The sequence below is a fragment of the Cryptotermes secundus genome, unplaced genomic scaffold (genome assembly GCF_002891405.2).
Source record: "Cryptotermes secundus unplaced genomic scaffold, Csec_1.0 scaffold689, whole genome shotgun sequence".
Classification (NCBI taxonomy): domain Eukaryota; kingdom Metazoa; phylum Arthropoda; class Insecta; order Blattodea; family Kalotermitidae; genus Cryptotermes; species Cryptotermes secundus.
In genome coordinates, this window is record NW_019720574.1 from 1,417,474 (window position 1) to 1,429,948 (window position 12,475).

General features: G+C 40.9%; 1 protein-coding gene across 4 annotated transcripts in view; it reads right to left on the reverse strand.

Annotated features, from left to right (window-relative positions):
• The window catches only part of LOC111869571 (synaptotagmin-5), a 176,649-nt gene that overhangs the window by 87,990 nt on the left and 76,184 nt on the right, over positions 1 to 12,475 (reverse strand). The window contains exon 2 of one of the 4 annotated variants that reach the window (XM_033753538.1): positions 8,610 to 8,621. The exons of 2 other annotated variants lie outside the window; for them this stretch is intronic. The gene's annotated coding sequence lies outside the window, so the exon portion shown is untranslated. Of the gene's footprint in view, positions 1 to 8,573; positions 8,622 to 12,475 lie in introns of those variants that run through there. One more of the 4 variants, XM_033753534.1, reaches the window with a different exon arrangement.

Consider the following 12,475-nt stretch of genomic DNA (forward strand, 5'->3'; position numbering starts at 1 on the left):
CAGGAATTCAGTACTGTCCCAATTTGACGTATGCTAGTAATTTTTAATCCGGTGAAGTTACTTGTCGCGTTACATACCCAACACGTGACAATATTATAGTGGGTGTGTATGATGGTATACCTGGCGTTATAAATATCGCTCTTAAAAATGCATATAGATATCAGTGAACGGTTATAGTACTCCCTGAGCATCAAGGCAAGGAATGCATGACATAAAAGCAGTTTATGTTCATCTGCAAATGGAATATAATATGTGTAGGACCTAGTGCCTGACATTACAAGTATCAGCTTTCCAAGTGTAGGTAGAAAGAAAGAATTGTAAGATTTGAGGCTTTCACGGCGGTGACTATGAAGAAAGCAGTCTTCTGGGATTTGGCACCGTGTATATGTGGTGTTAACCGACGTTTCGGAGGAACGTATCGCCTCCATCTTCAGGGTAGAAGATGGAGGCGATACGTTCCTCCGAAACGTCGGTTAACACCACATATACACGGTGCCAAATCCCAGAAGACTGCTTTCTTCAAAGAAAGAATTCTTTATTCCTTAAGCATCGAGACAAGAATGGTTTCGCAAAAAATGGCGTTGCACGCACGTACAAATCGAATGGAATTGAGTGTGTATGTTCTAATGTCTGACATTTCTATTATCTATATCCAAAATATAGATAGAAAACAAACAATTCATTATTCACTGACCAACAAAACAAGAAATGATTCTGCGAGAAATAAAAGTGTTACTTGCATTAGAAAGGGAATATAATAGATGCATGTGACTAAACATCTGGCGGTACTAATTTGCACGTTTAAAATTCATCTATAAAACAAATTAAGGATACAGGACTCTCAGTACAAAATACAGAACAATGATAACGTGAGTGATACAGTTGTGTGCATATTTCCAGGCGTAATGCGATGGGTACGTGACAGTATTGTCAACATCTGCGTAGAGTTCTGTCTTCTGGGATAATACACTCTGTAGTACCTTGAAAGGCAACAGACATTTCGCCTCCATCTTCAGGACCTAAGAATAAGCCATGCAAGAAACCAGCGTGAAGCAAGTTTCCAGCTGATTTGCGCTGAACATTGAGTTGATATATCCCTCCGAAACGTCCGTTGGGTTTGAAAGGTCTACACGCCACTAGATAGAACTCTTTATAACCACCACAGAGAGAACTTCAAATACTATATAATATCAACTTCTATGTTTTAAATTCAGTTTCAGAACAAAGAAAGAATACAGGCTTATTTGAGCTTTAAAAAACAAGTAATGGTGCCACAAAGAATGGTTTAACCCAGTTCCGCTTTGTCTGAGAGAATGTGATTTTATGTGCGCCCTACGAAATTACTCAATCCCGCTGTTGGGTCGAAAGAGGAGTATTTAACAAACAGACGCGGCTCTAGTACGGGTAGTTGCATCGTAAAACCGCGAGATTCTCCCTCCTCTTTCTCTTGAGGAGTAGTACAGAGTTTCATTATTACACACAGCGCAATAAAATGAACATACATGGGGGTCCTGTGATACTATTTCACGATCCGTGTGACCTTTACATGTGGATACAGTCTCGAATTTGACCCTAGCATCTTCAGTGCTTTAATAAGAGACATGGCACTCTCTAGGTTTCATATATCACGAAGGAACATGATGTAAGCTTATTAACTATTACGTTAATGGGATAATTACCGTCCCCTTACATATTTTTACGTGCAATATATCAAAATTTCAGCTATACACTGACGCTGACAAGGGTAAAGAAATTCAAAACCTTTAAAGCATCGTGTGGGAGCCGGGTTACCTAAGTCAGTACAGAGAGGGACGGCTCGAGTGCTATTTCTGGGAGGCCAAGAAAATTTTCTCTACTCCATAGAGTCGAGATTGGCTCTAGGGTCCGCTCGTTTCTTATCACATAGGTAAGGGGGCTCGTTCCCTGGGAGGGTAAAGCGGCCGAGGCGTGAAACTGATCTATCACCTCCATATAGTACCGAGGTCAAGAATGGAACATAATTGCATTCTTGCGTATGCCTTCATGGCATGGTGCTTAAGTGCCTATTTAATTAAGCACAAGGATAAATTTGTAATTTTTGTAATATCGTATTGGAGGTTAAAATTGTCTCCAAATATGGCGAAGCATTATGGCAATTATGGCATACTCATTATCCGATCACATCACCCAACACTGAGACAAAACACAAAATCCAATTTTCAAGAAGCTCTTCTAAGTAAGCATTTTTCATAAAAATGATGGCAGCTGGTGACAGAGAAACAATTGTTGGCAGATCCACCTACCGGCAGTGTTCACAACCAGCGTGTTCTTCGCTCTGTCGGCGCACTGTGTCACCATAATCTCATGCAGAAACATACGAATTTATTGCATGAAAAAATATTTCTCTAAGGACCTGCTTAACAGAGAAAAATATTTCACTGAGTTATGCAGGACATTATAAATGCTTCACTTCGAGCCTTAACCTTTGATTGTAAAGCAAGGAATTGCATTTATTGCAGTGGGTTTCTGCAGAATACATTTGAAATATTCTTCTCTTTAATCAGTTTATTTCTCTTTACTCCTGTTTGTTGTTAGACTTAATTCCACGTTATGCAGTAACTAACCGATTTACCGCGGAGTGTAAACAAATAGTTACACAGTGTTTGCTGTAGCAATTAACGCAAATCGTAAAATAATTGTGGGATGAATATTCGGCTTACATTATATGGTAACCTCCATGCTTACAGCTTCATTACAGCTCAAAGCAATTTGTTGTTCATCTACCATCTGTCCGCACAGAGGCAAAAACCATTTCTCGCTCCAGCCTCAATTCACTTTCCAGACTTCCAGTTTGCATCAAATTATACATTTTTTCTGTTCGTATTTCATTTATCTTCTTCTTCTTCCTAATTTGTTGTCATAATAAAATTTTGTGAGGCGAATAATATATGCGTAAAGCAAGTGTCACGTAACTTCGAACAAGGCCAAGAGTAATCTTGAATGCGCAGAAGAAAATTTTCAGACAAGGGGGTGGGTTCGAGGGTGTGAGAAGTGACAGGCGGCAACTGTGAAAGTGAAGTTGTGAATAATTGTACTTGTGAGTGTAACACAGATTGTTCAATAAATTCGCCAAATCCGAGACCCGTCTGAATTTACTTGTCGCGTTACATAGGTAACACGAGACCATATATTTAGTTTTCTCTGCGTTTACTTCTAGACAAACATTTTTTATTTGCGTTAATTGAAAATTCTGTGTTTTCTTTATGAAGGATTATGTCTTTAATTTAGGAAATTATTTATTGAGCTTTATTTTTATATGCTATGTGGGGAGATTTATTGTCATTTACAACTGTTGTTCGAACGCAGTGGCATCCTTATAACCATGTTTATACTCCCATTAGTAGGTAATCAATACATGCTCCGTGATCAAAGCCGGAGAATTATAGGTTCAGCAGTTTCCTGGAAATGCTGCGTTGACTACATAACCCCCACTACTTCTGAAATGAACTAGATAAGTCTTCACGTTAACTACATCACCCCTACACACTTCTAACTTGTACTAGATAAGTAAGATTTGAGGCTTTCACGGCGGTGACTATGAAGAAAGCAGTCTTCTGGGATTTGGCACTGTGTATATGTGGTGTTAACCGACGTTTCGGAGGAACGTATCGCCCCCATCTTCAGGGTTGAAGAAGTATAAGTAAATCTGCAAGCGACAACACCGTGAGACACGGTCCACATATACACGGTGCCAAATCCCAGAAGACTTGCTTTCTTCATTGTACTAGATAAGTCTTCACGTTAACTACTTCACCCCTACACTCTTCTCACTTGTACTAGATAAGTCTTCACGTTAACTACATCACCCCTACACACTTCTAACTTGTACTAGATAAGTCTTCACGTTAACTACATCAACCCTACACACTTCTCACTTGTACTAGATAAGTCTTCACGTTAACTACATCAACCCTACACTCTTCTCACTTGTACTAGATAAGTCTTCACGTTAACTACATCACCCCTACACTCTTCTCACTTGTACTAGATAAGTCTTCACGTTAACCACATCACCCCTACCACTTCTCACACGGATTAGATAAGTCTTCATAATAACTACACGGATTCAGTTTTATAAGCAATAAATGTAGGTGTCATATTGACTAACAAATAACAGCCTTTACAGAAGACTTTTTAAAAAGGGACTTCATTATTTAAATATGTATTTTACTCCCGTTCCTAGAACATTTCAAATTAACACGAAACAAACAAAAGTTAGGAAATGTAGAGACAGAGGAGCAATTCTGGTGCATAGAGACCCATATTATTTAATTATCTCCGAAGTCGCGAAATTAAGAGGCAAAGTTCATTAGACGTAGTTGTCCGTATGACAGCTGGTGGAATTATTACTCTCTCCGATAAAATTTAACGAATTACGCTCGAGATGTGAGTAAAACATATGCATGCATGCAGCATGTCCATTATTTTTGTTCTGTTTTAATTACAATAGGGTTGTGTCAAAAAAGAACTGTGAGATTTCTTTACATTAAACTGCAACAAAACCCCTTCAGCGAGTTTATAATTGTTACATGCGAACGGACGGAAGAGCAGACCGGAGTATTTTTGCAGCTTTTCACCGCGAAAGCGTCAAAATGTCTGGTTGGTAAATTAATTGGCGTGTTTAAAGGCGGCTCAACTACTGTAACTATAAAGAATGTGGAAACAAGGTATTTGATAAAAGAGAGGTACTCAATGGTACAGTCTCCTCCGTGAGAATTTCATCCTCAGCCGGCAAAAAATTCCTCACATCCATGAAAATCGAACATTCGTTAGTCTTCATTCTAAGATCAGCTCTCAGACTCTGAGTCAGCTGAATACAGCCCACTGTTTCACACACTACTCATTCAGAGTTCATTTTAATATTATCCTCTTTTTAAATGTAGTTTTCGTATGTGGCCTATTCTCTTAAGGTCTTTCGACTAAGATATTGCATTCATTTGTCACATTTAAAACGCGCGCAAACTTTCCTTCCATATCATAATCTTTCATTTAATGACCCTAATGTTATTTTGTGTTGAAATTTCCTGTTATAAAACTTACTCATTCCAAACTACACACTAAAAATTTAGCTAATATTGGCATTTCTTCAGTACTAAATGAAACTGGTCAAGGAATGCAACAAATTAGGTGGAGCGAAGTAATGAGAAATACATGCAACAATACGACAGCGAAGCCTCAGAAGAAGAGACAATCCAGACCTATTGGTAAAAGGACAATAATATAAAATGGATGTATGAATAATGTGTTTGGTCCGGACTGCAATAATCTGGTCCAGGATTTGGACCAATAACAGCCATATATAAATGTGATGACGAAATTTCTGGTTTCATTAAAGCAAGACCATTTCTTTACAAGCCGATTAACTATCATTTTTTCATGAATCACTCTGTGTCATGGAGTTAGTTAATGTAATAAAAACGAAATGAGATTTATAAGCTGAAATTGCATTGATTTGTTATTACAAGAACATACGTAGACTGTCAGCAACATGTCGAATTAATGGGTTTCTCTGTTAAAGCCGCTTGACATTTGAACAGAGCTCAAGGCAAATACACGAACGGAATGACAACGGATTGGTCTGAGATTTTAAGAATTACTGATGACAGTCTCCTCACGGGAAAAGAAATGCTTAGCTTTCCTGAAGTTTTGCCACTTGAAACCTGAGATTCAGCTGAATAATACGTATTTAAAAATTCAGTTTCTACTGTGCAGAAAACACATTGCATCTCCGTTACACAAATACCAATCTATTAATTCCGTTTAGGGAGATAATCGCTGTTAATTACGTGAACCATAAGGAATCCTTGACGGTCACGGTAGCCGAGCGGTCTAAGGTATGCACTGTATTCGCTCGCTCGGAAGCCGGGATCGTGGGTTCGAATCCCACTCAGGGCATGGATGTTTGTGTGCGTTTTTCTATGTTTGTCTACAGGTAGAGGCCTTGCTGATCACTCGCCCAAGGAATCCTACCGAATGTGTAAGATCTAGTAAACCGAAGTGAAACGGAGAGTTTCATGGAGGTGGGCCTAGGCCCAAATTGGGGCTGTAGCGCCATAGAAAAAAAAAAAGGAATCCTTATACAGACTCTGCTGGTAAAATACAGAGTTTCTGATATTATAGAGGCTGTACAAACGTGCTGACATAACAGTTTAAGGAGGCGTTAGTAGAACCATTTCTCCCAATTAGAAGTTCATTCTTAAAGACATCATTCAATACTTAAAGTTAGGTTTGTATTGTTTAAGGAAAAAGAAAATCCTAACAATATAAAGCGGAGATGGACACCGATCAGTGTCTTTAGAGCAACTCCGTGAAACACAGTTTAACCTGATAACCACTGCATTTTAAAAGATTGAAGTTGTCTCAGATTGGCTGAAGAGGGGATAAAGAGATGCACTTTTATAACTACAGTTAACTGCTCAGTGACCAATACCGGACTGCGCGTGGGACAGAATCCGTGTTCCAATGTTGCAACTTTCACTGGTCTTGCTGTCCGAGTAGGCCAAATTGGGGCGCTCTAACCGCCTCGTAAACGTACACGTCTGAAGCAAAATAACCACATAAGAATCATTAAGTCATTCGGTTATGGCTCAGGACTATGGCAATATGGGATGTAACGCAGTAGAATTTGGTAGACGGGGATAAACAATTCTGTGGAATCTCCTTCCTCCATCTTCAGGAAAAATGTAAATTCGTTATTTTGTGTAGTAACAAGTGGTGAAAGCACTCAAATTGTTCAGATGGTAAGAAGTGTGCAGGTTAGCCCTCTAAATCACAATGGTTACTTGCTTGTTTTAACATAAGAGAACGCTTAATGTTCCTCATAAAGTGTATTTATGGATCTCGCGCAATTCTCACAGGGAGCACGCAGTAGTGTATTTGGTTGAGGCACTGTACTACAAACAGAAAGGTCGCGGGTATGATTCCTGATGAGGTCACTGGATTTTTCAACTGACCTAATCCTTCCAGCCGCATTATGGCCCTGGAGTCGACTCAACCTCTAACAGAAATGAGTACCAGGAAATTTCCCGGGCGTAAAGAGCGGCCAGCTGACAACCTCATCGCCAACTGTGAGCCGATTGCCTAGACAATGTGGGAACCTCAACATCTCACAACCCCATAGACCTTTAAGGTCTGTTACAGGGATAGCTCTGCCTTTACATTTTGCAATTCCCACTATAAACAGTGAATATCTCCCTAAGCAGTGTTAAAGATTGGTGTTGTTAATGGGTACCACGGTGATTAATTGGGGTTAAGAGTTAAATTTTTAAGCAGTGTTTGAATAATTTCAGGTTTTAGAATATTAGCCCCCAGGGAAACGCCAGTCTTATTTTTTTTTTTGTTTTCAGGGAAAGAAATTTTACGTCGGCGTCCCTAAAAATCATATTCAAGATGGAAGCAGAAGTTTTTTCTTAAATTTGGTACCTATCTATCAAACTATATGGTGTCACATCGCGTAAGACTGTAATTGATATTTATTGCCGTAATAATTTAAAATTTCACAGGTTATAGTTGTTTTGAACAACACTCTAGTCTCTCATAGTACAGAATGCTCACTCCACAACTCTCTCTCAGAAGCTCTCTGGGCGAACGGACCGGCTCCTATTACTCCATAGCTTCCTGCTGCGGCTGGCTCAATAGGCTGGTTAAATGCAACCGTCACTTATACGCATATAACACAACAGTGACGTTATTAACTTAATTTTTATTAAAAACAAAATCATTACCATATGCTGGACGTCAAGTTAATTAGTTAATGAAACGGAATAGAGATCCATCAGCAATCACCCCATCTTATGAGAACAGAGAACAAACTAATTTAAAATCTTAAATAATTAAATATCTGGCTCGTCATTTTAATTTAGTTTCCTTGGCACTACAGCCCCAGTGGGCCTAGGCCTACCTCCATAAACTTCTCCGTTCACTTCGGTTTTTCTAGATCTTACACATTCGGTAGGACTCCTTGGGCGGGTGATCAGCTCGTCGCAAGGCCTCTACCTGTACACAAACACAGAAAAACGCACACACAAATTAAACATCCATGCCCTGAGTGGGATTCGGACCCACGATCCCGGTTTCCAAGCGAGCGAAGACAGTACATGCCTTAGACCGCTCGGTTACCGTGACCAGACGTCATTTTAATTACTATTCTAAATTTAGTTATAAACTATTATCTCTGACAGTACCAAATGGTAATGTCCCAAATGGTGTGACACGACACACAAAGCATGTAACCTCAATATACTACACGGTGCTCGAAAAACGCCTTTTCATTAATTAATTAACATGAGGTCCAATTGTGGTAATGACTTTGTAATTAATAAATAATTACAAAAAGTGAACAGCATCATTAGTGTTCTTAGTATCAGTGACAGCTGGATACATTGTGACATGTTTGCAATAAGCAAGAATACGGCAGCCAGAGAAACAGCCATTGCTAGCCAACTGCTGTGAAAACAAGCAGCAATACCAGAGCCATCTCTAAGTAACGTTCTCACGCAACAATGGAGGAGCTGATTAGGTCAGTTATGACTTACGCCTGTGCCACCTGGGAATATGAGGCGGGTGCTCACCTCTTGCAGCACCTGCAAAACAGAGTATCCCGCGCCACTGGAAATCTTGACAGGGGCATATGAATTTCTAAACTCCTTACATGTATGACACTATAACTAAATTATACAGGACACGGCAGAAGTAAACCGAAACCATGTAAATCCAAATGTACGTGGTACTGGACGAGGAGAAACCAAGCACAGGAAGTACAAGAGGCTTAAATTTGGAGGCGGTCAGGCCTACGACCGTTCAGCTGACTAACCGCAGTTTCAGAATAGCTGCATTAGCTAAGGCATAACCTACTGCACAAACCTGCATTGACAGGAAACCTCTGTATATCTTGTACAAATGCGCAGTGACAAAGGATGCACAGAGCCCATAGTGACCTGGACACAGCGGAAGTGCGGATATACTCGTGTTGAAACTACGGCGCAACAGACTTAGCGTCTGCATACGTGAAAGACCGAACCCACCTTCCTTGAAGAGGAGGTCCGATTTCCAAACACGTGCATGTCTAGGAGTAAATAAAAAACCTTGATCGTTGGATCTCGAGGAGAATGAAGCCAGGAATGACTGTGCTGGCGAAACCAACAAGAATTTAACTGACCGATGGACCGATCAACTGACCTTCACGCGTGAAGGCGGATTCAAACACCTTCACCGAAGCCCTGAGACTCGTAGGAGGCGACGAAAATGGAACCCAGTACCTAGGGGTATAAATAGGAAACCCTGTTCCTGGGGGATATAAATACGGGGACCTGGCCCTCCAGGTTGGTGACATCCCAAATCGGAGAGAGAAAAATATGGTCATGAGTCCCGCGGGACTCGGACCAGAGAATGACTGCGCAGGTGAGGGCCAGTAACAATTGTAAACGACAAACCCATCCTCTCGTCAGAGAGGACACCCCACATCAACGAACCCGCAACGGTCTGACAGTAATAAAAATCTAGTTTTTTTTCCCCCCCAGATGGAGACTTGACACCAAGACAGACTGGCCGATAACAGTCGTTCGTAACGAAATTAACTTATACTATTTTGAGCGTAGTTGGAGGTTTGCAGGCGGAAGGCAGTTCATTCCGGGAACTAGTAGCTGCAGGAAGTACCCCGTGAAGCCAGCGGTAAGAGTATGTGGTTCGCGTGAGATGGTCGCCACTCTGCACGGAAGTGAGCCCGGAAGCAGAGGAACGTCCGCCGTTGGAAGCCGTTACCAAGGAACGTGACTGAAAACACGCATCTCTGTGTGATAATGATCTGTAAAGTTTAGTCACAAGCTGTGAAATCACGCAATAAGTTCAAATACCAATCCAAGTCCGTCTGTAATCACTCCATCACGTGACAGTGCAACAACATATTTACATTATCTTAAATACTAAAAAACAAACTCCGTGGCCTGTAGTCCGCAAACGAATTATACTGACCGAGCGACCGTCGCTTATCGGCGAAGTTAGTGCCAGCTTTTGCGGATAGAGGGCGTCGCGTTGTCAGCGCAATGGATCCCCACGGCCGTTAATTTCGGTTTTCTAGACCGGAGCCGCTATTTATTTGAAATAGCTCCTCATTTATCTTCACGAGACTGATTGGACCCCGTTCTAGGCCCACTACTTCTCAGAAGAACTGGTAGCACAGGGAATCGAACCGCGGACACCTGAATCTGTAGCCAGGAACTCTAACCACTAGGCCACAGAAGCGGTCTCTTAAATACTAATATTTAATAAATTTCAAAATTAAATAGAAACTTTTATATATAATTTACTTATCAGTTTCACATTCATTTTATCTAGATTTATTATCAATAAACAAATAACTATAATTTTAGTCTTCAGGAATATAATGTTATGTAGCGTGGCAGATGGGTTCCTCCGAAATGTACACATCTTCCAAATTTCATGGGCTTCACAATTCAGAAGACCGCTACTTCAAGCTTCACGTGAATATCTACATTCTGTTTGAAGATTATGGGGCAAACGTAATCTGTTTCTGTACAGGGGGCAACGAAATGAAGTTCTTCTATTGTCTGCCATCTCGGAGCCTCGTAATAACGGAGGTTCTGTTTCCTACAGAAGAGTAACAGTCCATGATGAAAACAAACCCACTGCACTAAGCCAACAGCGGTAGACTTCTAAGTGTCTTAATCCATTAGGACGGTGAGGGGCCGACCTCGGAAGTGGCATGTTACATACAAATCAATTGAAGTCCCCCACGATGACTGTTCTGGAAAATTTCCAACGAAGAAATATTCCCGAGAGAAGGAAATTTAGGAGTACGACGAGGTTTTCATTTTAAATGTTATGAAACTCAGATGAATGAGCCGAGATAGTGTAGTCGATATAGCGACTGGTTACGGGCTTGATGGCTGAGGGGGCGGAGTTCGAGTCCCGATACAGACAAAAATTTTCTCCTCTCCACGTCGTTCATACTGGTTCTGGGGCCCACCCAGTCGCTTGTTCGATGAATATTGGGGGCTCTTTATCTGGGAGTAAAGCGGTCGGGGATTGAAGCTGACGACTCACGTCAAACTAATGTCGAGGTGGATCCATATATCCGCTCCGCCATACGTTTTTATGGAGAAGTGCTTGATTAATTAAGCACAGGGACTTTACCGTACCATGCAAGTCGGATGATAATCTAGTACCGCAAACTGTAAAATATACCCATTATCACTGAGCACAAAACCGTGGATGGTTTATCAGTTTTAACTCTTACGTTTAACACGCGGTTTAGTGTCTTATTGTTGTCTGATTTTAACACAAATTGGAATGGGGTGGAGAATTCTAATGAAATATATACAATTTCTTGACATTCCATTCAACGGTTGTCGAGTTGTTTCATGCGTACTGACTGTTAGATCGATGCGCAGGGATGTGATACAAGGCAAAGTTGTTCCTGTGCTTAATTCATTAAACATCACGTCATGAAGACGTATTTTTCCACTGGCTCTACAGCCCCTTTGGGCCCTGGCTTCTGATTTTCAGTTTCATGATTATACCGTATTACAGACGGTAGGACTCCTTGGACGGGTGATGAGCTCGTCGCAAGGCCTCTACCTAAACACAGGACAACATAAACACATAACAAACATCCATGTCGTATATGGGATTCGAACCCGCGATCCCGGCTTCCGAGCGAGTGAAAAAAGTTCATGCCCTAGACCTCTGGGCTACCGTGACTGGCCTGAAGACATATGGGAGAGTGAAATTAAAGCTCCAGCATTCTTTACTTCGACATTATATGGGGGTTAGCGGTCACCTTCACCCCCCGGCTGCTTTACTCCAGGGGAAAAGAGTCTCCGGTATCCATTGAATAGGAGGCTGGATGAACCGTTCTGGACGTTGGGAAGAATAGAAGAATCTCTTGCCCCTGCCGGAAATCAAACCCCAGCCATCCAGCCCCCAGTCACTATACCAACTGAGCTATTCCGACTTCCCTGCAGGGATGTGAGTACATCTGAATATGAGTAGGCTTTATTTAATCAGTGTTAATTATAACTATATTGTTAATTAGAAGATAAATATTACATTATTGATAATGTGGGCGAATGTTTAATGTGAACTGGACTTGCGACTCCATGAACTCGATTATCGAAATTAATTAACTGATCCATGTTCCTGTTTATTTTTATTTAAATATATTTTGTTGCATTTTCTAACTTAATTGTGTTCATCATTGTTTACATTTTATTCTATCTATTAAGAGTGAAGAGCATAGCTCTGTATGGGGCTGAAACATGGACACTTAGAGCAGTAGATCAGAAACATCTGGAAAGTTTAAAATGTTTTGTTGGAGAAGGATGGAGAAGATCAGTTGGACCGATTATGTGAGAAATGAAGAAGTGTTAATTAGAGTCGGTGAGCAGAGGAATATCCTACATGAAATAAGAAAACGGAA